Source organism: Oncorhynchus clarkii, chromosome 20 (assembly GCF_045791955.1).
Source record: "Oncorhynchus clarkii lewisi isolate Uvic-CL-2024 chromosome 20, UVic_Ocla_1.0, whole genome shotgun sequence".
In the NCBI taxonomy this organism is placed as follows: domain Eukaryota; kingdom Metazoa; phylum Chordata; class Actinopteri; order Salmoniformes; family Salmonidae; genus Oncorhynchus; species Oncorhynchus clarkii.
Window position 1 is genome coordinate 39955337 of NC_092166.1, and position 8327 is coordinate 39963663.

An 8327-nucleotide genomic window follows, 5' to 3' on the forward strand; every position below is an offset into this window, starting at 1 on the left:
TATTTGCATAGTGGAGTCTTTTGTTTTGACATGTAGCTAGCTAGCTAAACAATTAACAATAATCCCAACTCATAACGTTACTACCCTGCATGAATCTCCAAGTAGCTAACCAACCAGGTTCAATGTTAGCGAGCTAACATTAGGCTATAACTAGCAATGCAAATGGCTCTGAGATACGAAAAATTTTACTACACAAATCACACATATAACATTAGCTAGCTAGCTAGCCAGCTAATGCTAGCTAGGTAGCGAACAGTACACTTTAACTTGAAATGAAAATGACTTTCTGACAAAACTAGAAATGTGTAATATGTGAAAATGTAGCTAGCTAGACTATCTAACATACATGGACGGACGCTTCTCCCTGACTGTCACAGATGCCATGGTCAGCGGAGGTGGGCAGAGCCTTCAGTCGTCTGAAGGAGCTGTTCACCGACGCTCCCGTGCTGGCTCATCCGGACCCCTGTTTGGCGTTCATAGTGGAGGTGGACGCGTCCGAGGCTGGGGTCAGAGCCGTGCTATCACAGCGCTCAGGCATGCCACCGAAGCTCCACCCCTGCGCTTTCTTCTCGAGGAAGCTCGGTCCGGCTGAGGGGAACTATGACATGGGGGACCGGGAGTTGTTAGCTGTGGTCAAGGCTCTGAAGGTGTGGAGACAATGGCTTGAGGGGGTCAAGCACCCTTTCCTCATCTGGACTGATCATCGTAATCTCGAGTATAACTGGGTCAGCGAGGAGATTGAATCCGCATCAGGCCAGGTGGGCCATGGTTTTTACCCGATTTCGTTTCACGATCTCCTATAGGCCAGGTTCCCTTAATACTAGGGCTGACGCGCTGTCCCGTCTCTATGACACAGAGGAACGGGCCATCGATCCTACTCCCATCCTTCCAGCTTCATGTTTGGTAGCACCAGTGGGAGGTGGACGCAGAAATCAAGCGTGCGTTACGGTTGGAACCTGCACCTCCTCAGTGTCCAGCGGGTGTTCAGTACGTGCCGCTTGGTGTCCGTGATCGTTTGATTCGATGGGCCCATACACTACCCTCTTCGGGTAATCCTGGTATTGAGAGGACAGTGCGGAGTCTTAGGGGAAGGTACTGGTGGCCCACTTTGGCCAAGGATGTGAGGTTTTATGTCTCCTCCTGCTCGGTGTGCGCTCAGAGCAAGGCTTCGAGACAACTGCCTAGAGGGAAGTTACAGCCCCTCCCCGTTCCATAACGGCCGTGGTCGCATATGTCCGTGGATTTTCGCACCGACCTTCCCCCGTCTCAGGGAAACACCACGATCCTGGTCGTTGTGGATAGTTTTTCTAAGTCCTGTTGTCTCCTCCCCCTGCCTGGTCTCCCTACGGCCCTACAGACTGCGGAGGACCTGTTTACCCACATCTTCCGGCATTACGGGGTGCCTGAGGACATTATTTCTGATCGGGGTCCCCAGTTCACTTCCAGAGTTTGGAGGGTGTTCATGAAACGTCTGGGGTCTCGATCAGCCTGACCTCTGGTTTTCACCCCGAGAGTAATGGGCAGGTGGTGAGAGTGAACCAGGATGTGGGTAGGTTTCTGTGGTTGTATTGCCAGGACCGGCCTGGTGAATGGGTGAGGTACGTCCCATGGGCGGAGGTGGCTCAGAATTCCCTCCGCCACTCCTCCACTAACATGTCACCGTGCATGTTGGGCTACCGGCCCCGTGGCATCAGAGCCAGACCGAAGCTCCTGCGGTGGAAGAATGGGTGCAGCGCTCGAAGGAGACCTGGAGAGCCATCCAGGAATCACTGAAACAAGCTGGTGGACGGCAGAAGAGGAGCGCTGACCGGCACCGGCAGTGAGGCCCCCGTGTTCGCACCGGGGGACCGGGTCTGGCTCTCGACCTGAGACCTGCCCCTCCGCCTGCCCTGCCGGAAGCTGGGGCCGCAGTGTGTGGGGCCATTTAACTTTTTTGGGAGAGGGGGCAGCATTTTTACTGTTGGATGAAAAGCGTACCCAAACTGAACTACCTCCTACTCTGTCCCAAATGCTAATATATGCATAGTATTGGAAAGAAAACACTCTGAAGTTTCTAAAACTGTTTGAATGATATCTGTGAGTATAACAGAACTCATATGGCAGACAAAAACCCGAGAAGAAATCCAAACAGGAAGTGAGAAATCGATTTTCAAAACAGTGCCTATTCAAATCCCTGATAGTTATGGATGTGCTTGCACTTCCTAGGGCTTCCACTAGATGTCACCGTCTTTAGATCCTAGTTTTAGGATTCTACTATAAAGAAAGGGGTCAATTGAGCTCTTTTAGTGAGTGGTCTGGCAGAGAGCCTCGGTCTCATGATGCGCGGTCACGAGAGAGTATGCTCTCGCTCCAGGCCTTTTCTTCAGACAATGAAATTCTCCGGTTAGAACCTTATTGAAGATTCAAGTTAAAAACATCCTAAAGATTGATTGCAAACATCATTTGACTTGTTTCTATGACCTGTAATGGAACTTTTTGAGTATTTGTCTGGAGGAAGTGCTCGCTCCTCATGAAGATGGATTACTGGGTTGAACACGCTAACAACAAGTGGCTAAATGATGTACTTTATGGAACTTTATGGAAGAAATCAGTCATTTATTGTCGAACTGGAATTCCTGGGAGTGCCTTCTGATGAAGATCATCAAAGGTAAGTGAACATTTATAGTGTTTTTTCTAACAAATGTTGACGCCAAAATGGCGGCTATTTCGTTGGCTGAATTGGGTACTGAGCGCCGTTCTCAGATTATGCTTTTTCCGTAAAGTTTTTTTTAAATCTGACACAGCGGTTGCATAGAGGATAAGTCTATCTTTAATTCTGTGAATAACACTTGCATCTTTTATCAATGTTTATTATGAGTATTTCTTCAAAATCACCGGATGTTTTGGAATCAAAACATTACTGCACGTAACGCGCCAATGTAAACTGAGATTTTTGAATATAAATATGCACATTATCGAACAAAACACACAATACATGTATAACATGATGTCCTATGAGTGTCATCTGATGAAGATGATCAAAGGTTAGTGATTCATTTTATCTATATTTCTGCTTTTTGTGACTCCTCTCTTTGGCTGGAAAATGGCTGTGTGTGTTTTTGTGACTTGACTCTGACCTAACATAATCATATGTTGTGATTTCCCTGTAAAGAGTTTTTTGAAATCGGACACCATGGGTAGATTAAAAATATGTTTATCTTTCATTTGCTGTATTGGACTTGTTAATGTGTGAAAGTTACACATTTCAAAAAAATATTTTTGAATTTCGCACGCTGCCTTTTCAGCGGAATGTTGTCGTGGGGTTCCGCTAGCAGAACGCCTTTCCTAGACAGATTAAAGTCCTGAGGAGAATAAACAAGGTGTGTTATAGGTTACAGCTTCCTCCTTACTAGCGTATTAACCCCTCGTTTCATGTGTCTCTTCTCAGGCTGGTGGTGGCTGGTCCCCTGCAGGAAGGTGAGGTGCCGGAAGCCCCTCCGCCCCCTCTGGACATCGAGGGGTCCCCGGCGTACACAGTACGTTCTATTCTGGACTCTAGTTGCTGGGTGAGGGGCCTACAGTACCTCGTGGACTGGGAGGGGTACGGTCCGGAGGAGAGGTGCTGGGTACCTGTGGGGGACATCTTGGACCCATCACTACTGAGGGACTTCCACCGTCTCCACCCGGATCGCCCTGCGCCTCGCCCTCGAGGCCGATGACGGCACACTGTGGGAGCCGCGCCGGGGGGGGGGGGGGGGGGGTGGGTACTGTCACGACTCCCACCGAAGGTGGCTCCCCTGTTCGGGCTGCACTCAGCGGTCGTCGTCGCCGGTCTACTAGCTGCCACCGATCCCCTTTTCCGTTTGTTTTGTCTTATTGGTTGCACCTGTCTCTTATTTTGTTTTTTATTCAGGACCATTTAAGCCTGTTAGGCCTGCCTGTTTTCTGTTAGTTGTGGTTGTGTGTGTAGTGTTCCTGTCCGTTTGTGCCCTGCGTTGGTTTGGACATTTTTGTGATTATTTTGCCTGTTGTTTTGGGCGTTAGCATTGGAAACCGAAATAAAGTCTGGTTTCCCCAGTATCCTCTACTCTCTGCGTTTGACTCCGCACCCACCACTCCAGGGTGTGTGACAAGACATAACTTGTGTACATTCAGTCAACACATATATTTAACGAATGGAATGGAATATAACTGACCATTTTTGTTTCTCTTAGAATAAAAACCTTAGTGTTAAATCAGTGTCAAAAGCGCAAGAGGTACTGTTGCATGACAAACAGGTGCTGTTAGATTACAATATAATGTATCTTTCAGTTTGGAACAGTGTAAACAGTGTAAACAACAAATAAAGTATAAGTAAGAGCAGAGAGTCTGTTCTAAAACATTTTTGTAAATTAAAAGCCTTTAATACAGCATAGCAAAGTTTTGTGAAATTGCTTTATCCGACATTTTGCGGTTGCATGAGGCTTGGTGATATCAGAATCAGTAGGATACAAACACTCAAATAGGCAACAAAGGCAGGAACAGCAGAGGGCTGTGACTCACTAATTTCTGTCTTTCATTCAAAATAAGTTATATTATAATGTAGGGTTAAAGACACATTCTTTCTGATTGTCTTTAGCATGCAGTCTCTCCTCGTTTGAATAAATATGTGGATTATAATAAATGTATATATTTGTGGGGGTTGATGCATTTTTTGTTAGGGTAGATCTGGTCTGTGATATTGACTTAGAATTGTAAAACATTGGAGTACTTAAGCATCGAATACATTGCAAGTTTGCCCTTTTTTGGCCATTAGGCTACACTTTACAATAGGACTAAACTTTGACTTACCGCAGAATCTATCGGTAGTCTAAACTGTGGCAGAAATTGGGGGATTTTTCACACCTAGCCGAGCTATTAGACTATCCTTTTGTAAATTAATGGAGGTGTGAATGTTTCAGTCAGTCTCTCCTGTCGCACTAGAGTCCTGCATCAGGCAAAAAAAATCAGCTGGCGGGTGGTAACGGGGTTGAGCGAAAACTTAAATACAATGCTGCAATTACACTTGACATGTGGACTGACGATTTTAGAAAAATAGGATACTTGCACCTTACAGCCCATTACATAAACGAAGAGTGGATCTTATCCACCACGGAGTGGGACAGTGCAGCTCAAAACTGCAGATAACATAAGGCCATACTTGAATACTTGTGAATCTTGATTTCCTCTATCAATTCCAGAAGCCTACTATCCACATGGTAATTGTGAGGTTCCAAAGGATAAGGAGTCACCTTCAGATGGATGTGTGGTTACAGAGAGAAGCCAGCTGTGAGCCTGGGACCAGGCAAGGTGGATAAAGAGTCACCTTCAGGTGGTGGTTTCATGTGTGGGACCAGACAGGGTTTCACCTTCAGGTGGATGTGTGGTTTCAGAGAGAAGCCAGCTGTGAGCCTGGGACCAGGCAGGATGGATAAAGACTCACCTTCAGATGGATGTGTGGTTTCAGAGAGAAACCAGCTGTGAGCCTGGGACCAGACAGGGTAGATAAAGAGTCACCTTCAGATGGATGTGTGGTTTCAGAGAGAAGCCAGCTGTGAGCCTGGGACCACACACAGTGGATAAAGAGTCACCTTCAGATGGATGTGTGGTTTCAGAGAGAAGCCAGCTGTGAGCCTGGGACCAGGCAGGATGGATAAAGACTCACCTTCATATGGATGTGTGGTTTTAGAGAGAAGCCAGCTGTGAGCCTGGGACCAGGCAGTAAGGATAAAGAGTCACCTTCAGATGGATGTGTGGTTTCAGAGAGAAACCAGCTGTGAGCCTGGGACCAGACACGGTGGATAAAGAGTCACCTTCAGATGGATGTGTGGTTTCAGAGAGAATTCAGCTGTGAGCCTGGGACCAGACACGGTGGATAACGAGTCACCTTCAGATGGATGTGTGGTTTCAGAGAGAACCCAGCTGTGAGCCTGGGACCAGGCAGTAAGGATAAAGACTCACCTTCAGATGGATGTGTGGTTTCAGAGAGAAACCAGCTGTGAGCCTGGGACCAGACACGGTGGATAAAGAGTCACCTTCAGATGGATGTGTGGTTTCAGAGAGAAGCCAGCTGTGAGCCTGGGACCAGGCAGGGTGGATAAAGAGTCACCTTCAGATGGATGTGTGGTTTCAGAGAGCAACCAGCTGTGAGCCTGGGACCAGGCAGTGTAGATAAAGAGTCACCTTCAGATGGATGTGTGGTTTCAGAGAGAAGCCAACTGTGAGCCTGGGACCAGGCAGGGTGGATAAAGACTCACCTTCAGATGAATGTGTGGTTTCAGAGAGAAGCCAGCTGTGAGCCTGGGACCAGGCAGCGGGGATAAAGACTCACCTTCAGATGGATGTGTGGTTTCAGAGAGAAACCAGCTGTGAGCCTGGGACCAGGCACGGTGGATAAAGAGTCACCTTCAGATGGATGTGTGGTTTCAGAGAGAAGCCAGCTGTGAGCCTGGGACCAGGCACGGTGGATAAAGACTCACCTTCAGATGGCTGTGTTGTTTCAGAGAGAAGATATCTGTGAGCCTGTGACAAGACACGGTGGGTAAAGAGTTACCTTCAGATGGATGTGTGGTTTCAGGGAGAAACCAGCTGTGAACCTGGGACCAGGCACGGTGGATAAAGAGTCAACTTCAGATGGATGTTTTGGTTTCAGAGAGCAACCAGCTGTGAGCCTGGGACCAGACACGGTGGATAAAGAGTCACCTTCAGATGGATGTGTGGTTTCAGAGAGAAGCCAGCTGTGAGTCTGGGACCAGACACGGTGGATAAAGAGTCACCTTCAGATGGATGTATGTTTTCAGAGAGAAGCCAGCTGTGAGCCTGGGACCAGGCACGGTGGATAAAGACTCACCTTCAGATGGCTGTGTTGTTTCAGAGAGAAGATATCTGTGAGCCTGTGACCAGACACGGTGGGTAAAGAGTTACCTTCAGATGGATGTGTGGTTTCAGGGAGAAACCAGCTGTGAACCTGGGACCAGACACGGTGGATAAAGAGTCAACTACAGATGGATGTTTTGGTTTCAGAGAGCAACCAGCTGTGAGCCTGGGACCAGGCAGTGTAGATAAAGAGTCACCTTCAGATGGATGTGTGGTTTCAGAGAGAAGCCAGCTGTGAGCCTGGGACCACACACAGTGGATAAAGAGTCACCTTCAGATGGATATAGGGTTTCAGAGAGAAACCAGCTGTGAGCCTGGGACCAGACACGGTGGATAAAGACTCACCTTCAGATGGATGTGTGGTTTCTCAGAGACGCCAGCTGTGAGCCTGGGACCAGGCAGGGTGGATAAAGACTCACCTTCAGATGGATGTGTGGTTTCAGAGAGAAACCAGCTGTGAGCCTGGGACCAGACAGGGTGGATAACGAGTCACCTTCAGATGGATGTGTGGTTTCAGAGAGAAGCCAGCTGTGAGCCTGGGACCAGGCAGTAAGGATAAAGAGGCACCTTCAGATGAATGTGTGGTTTCAGAGAGAAGCCAGCTGTGAGCCTGGGACCAGGCAGTGTGGATAAAGAGTCACCTTCAGATGGATGTGTGGTTTCAGAGAGAAACCAGCTGTGAGCCTAGGACCAGGAACGGTGGATAAAGACTCACCTTCAGATGGATGTGTGGTTTCAGAGAGAAACCAGCTGTGAGCCTGGGACCAGACACGGTGGATAAAGAGTCACCTTCAGATGGATGTTTTGGTTTCAGAGAGCAACCAGCTGTGAGCCTGGGACCAGACACGGTGGATAAAGAGTCACCTTCAGATGGATGTGTGGTTTCAGAGAGAAGCCAGCTGTGAGTCTGGGACCAGACACGGTGGATAAAGAGTCACCTTCAGATGGATGTATGTTTTCAGAGAGAAGCCAGCTGTGAGCCTGGGACCAGGCACGGTGGATAAAGACTCACCTTCAGATGGCTGTGTTGTTTCAGAGAGAAGATATCTGTGAGCCTGTGACCAGACACGGTGGGTAAAGAGTTACCTTCAGATGGATGTGTGGTTTCAGGGAGAAACCAGCTGTGAACCTGGGACCAGACACGGTGGATAAAGAGTCAACTACAGATGGATGTTTTGGTTTCAGAGAGCAACCAGCTGTGAGCCTGGGACCAGGCAGTGTAGATAAAGAGTCACCTTCAGATGGATGTGTGGTTTCAGAGAGAAGCCAGCTGTGAGCCTGGGACCACACACAGTGGATAAAGAGTCACCTTCAGATGGATGTGTGGTTTCAGAGAGAAGCCAGCTGTGAGCCTGGGACCAGGCAGTAAGGATAAAGAGGCACCTTCAGATGAATGTGTGGTTTCAGAGAGAAGCCAGCTGTGAGCCTGGGACCAGGCAGTGTGGATAAAGAGT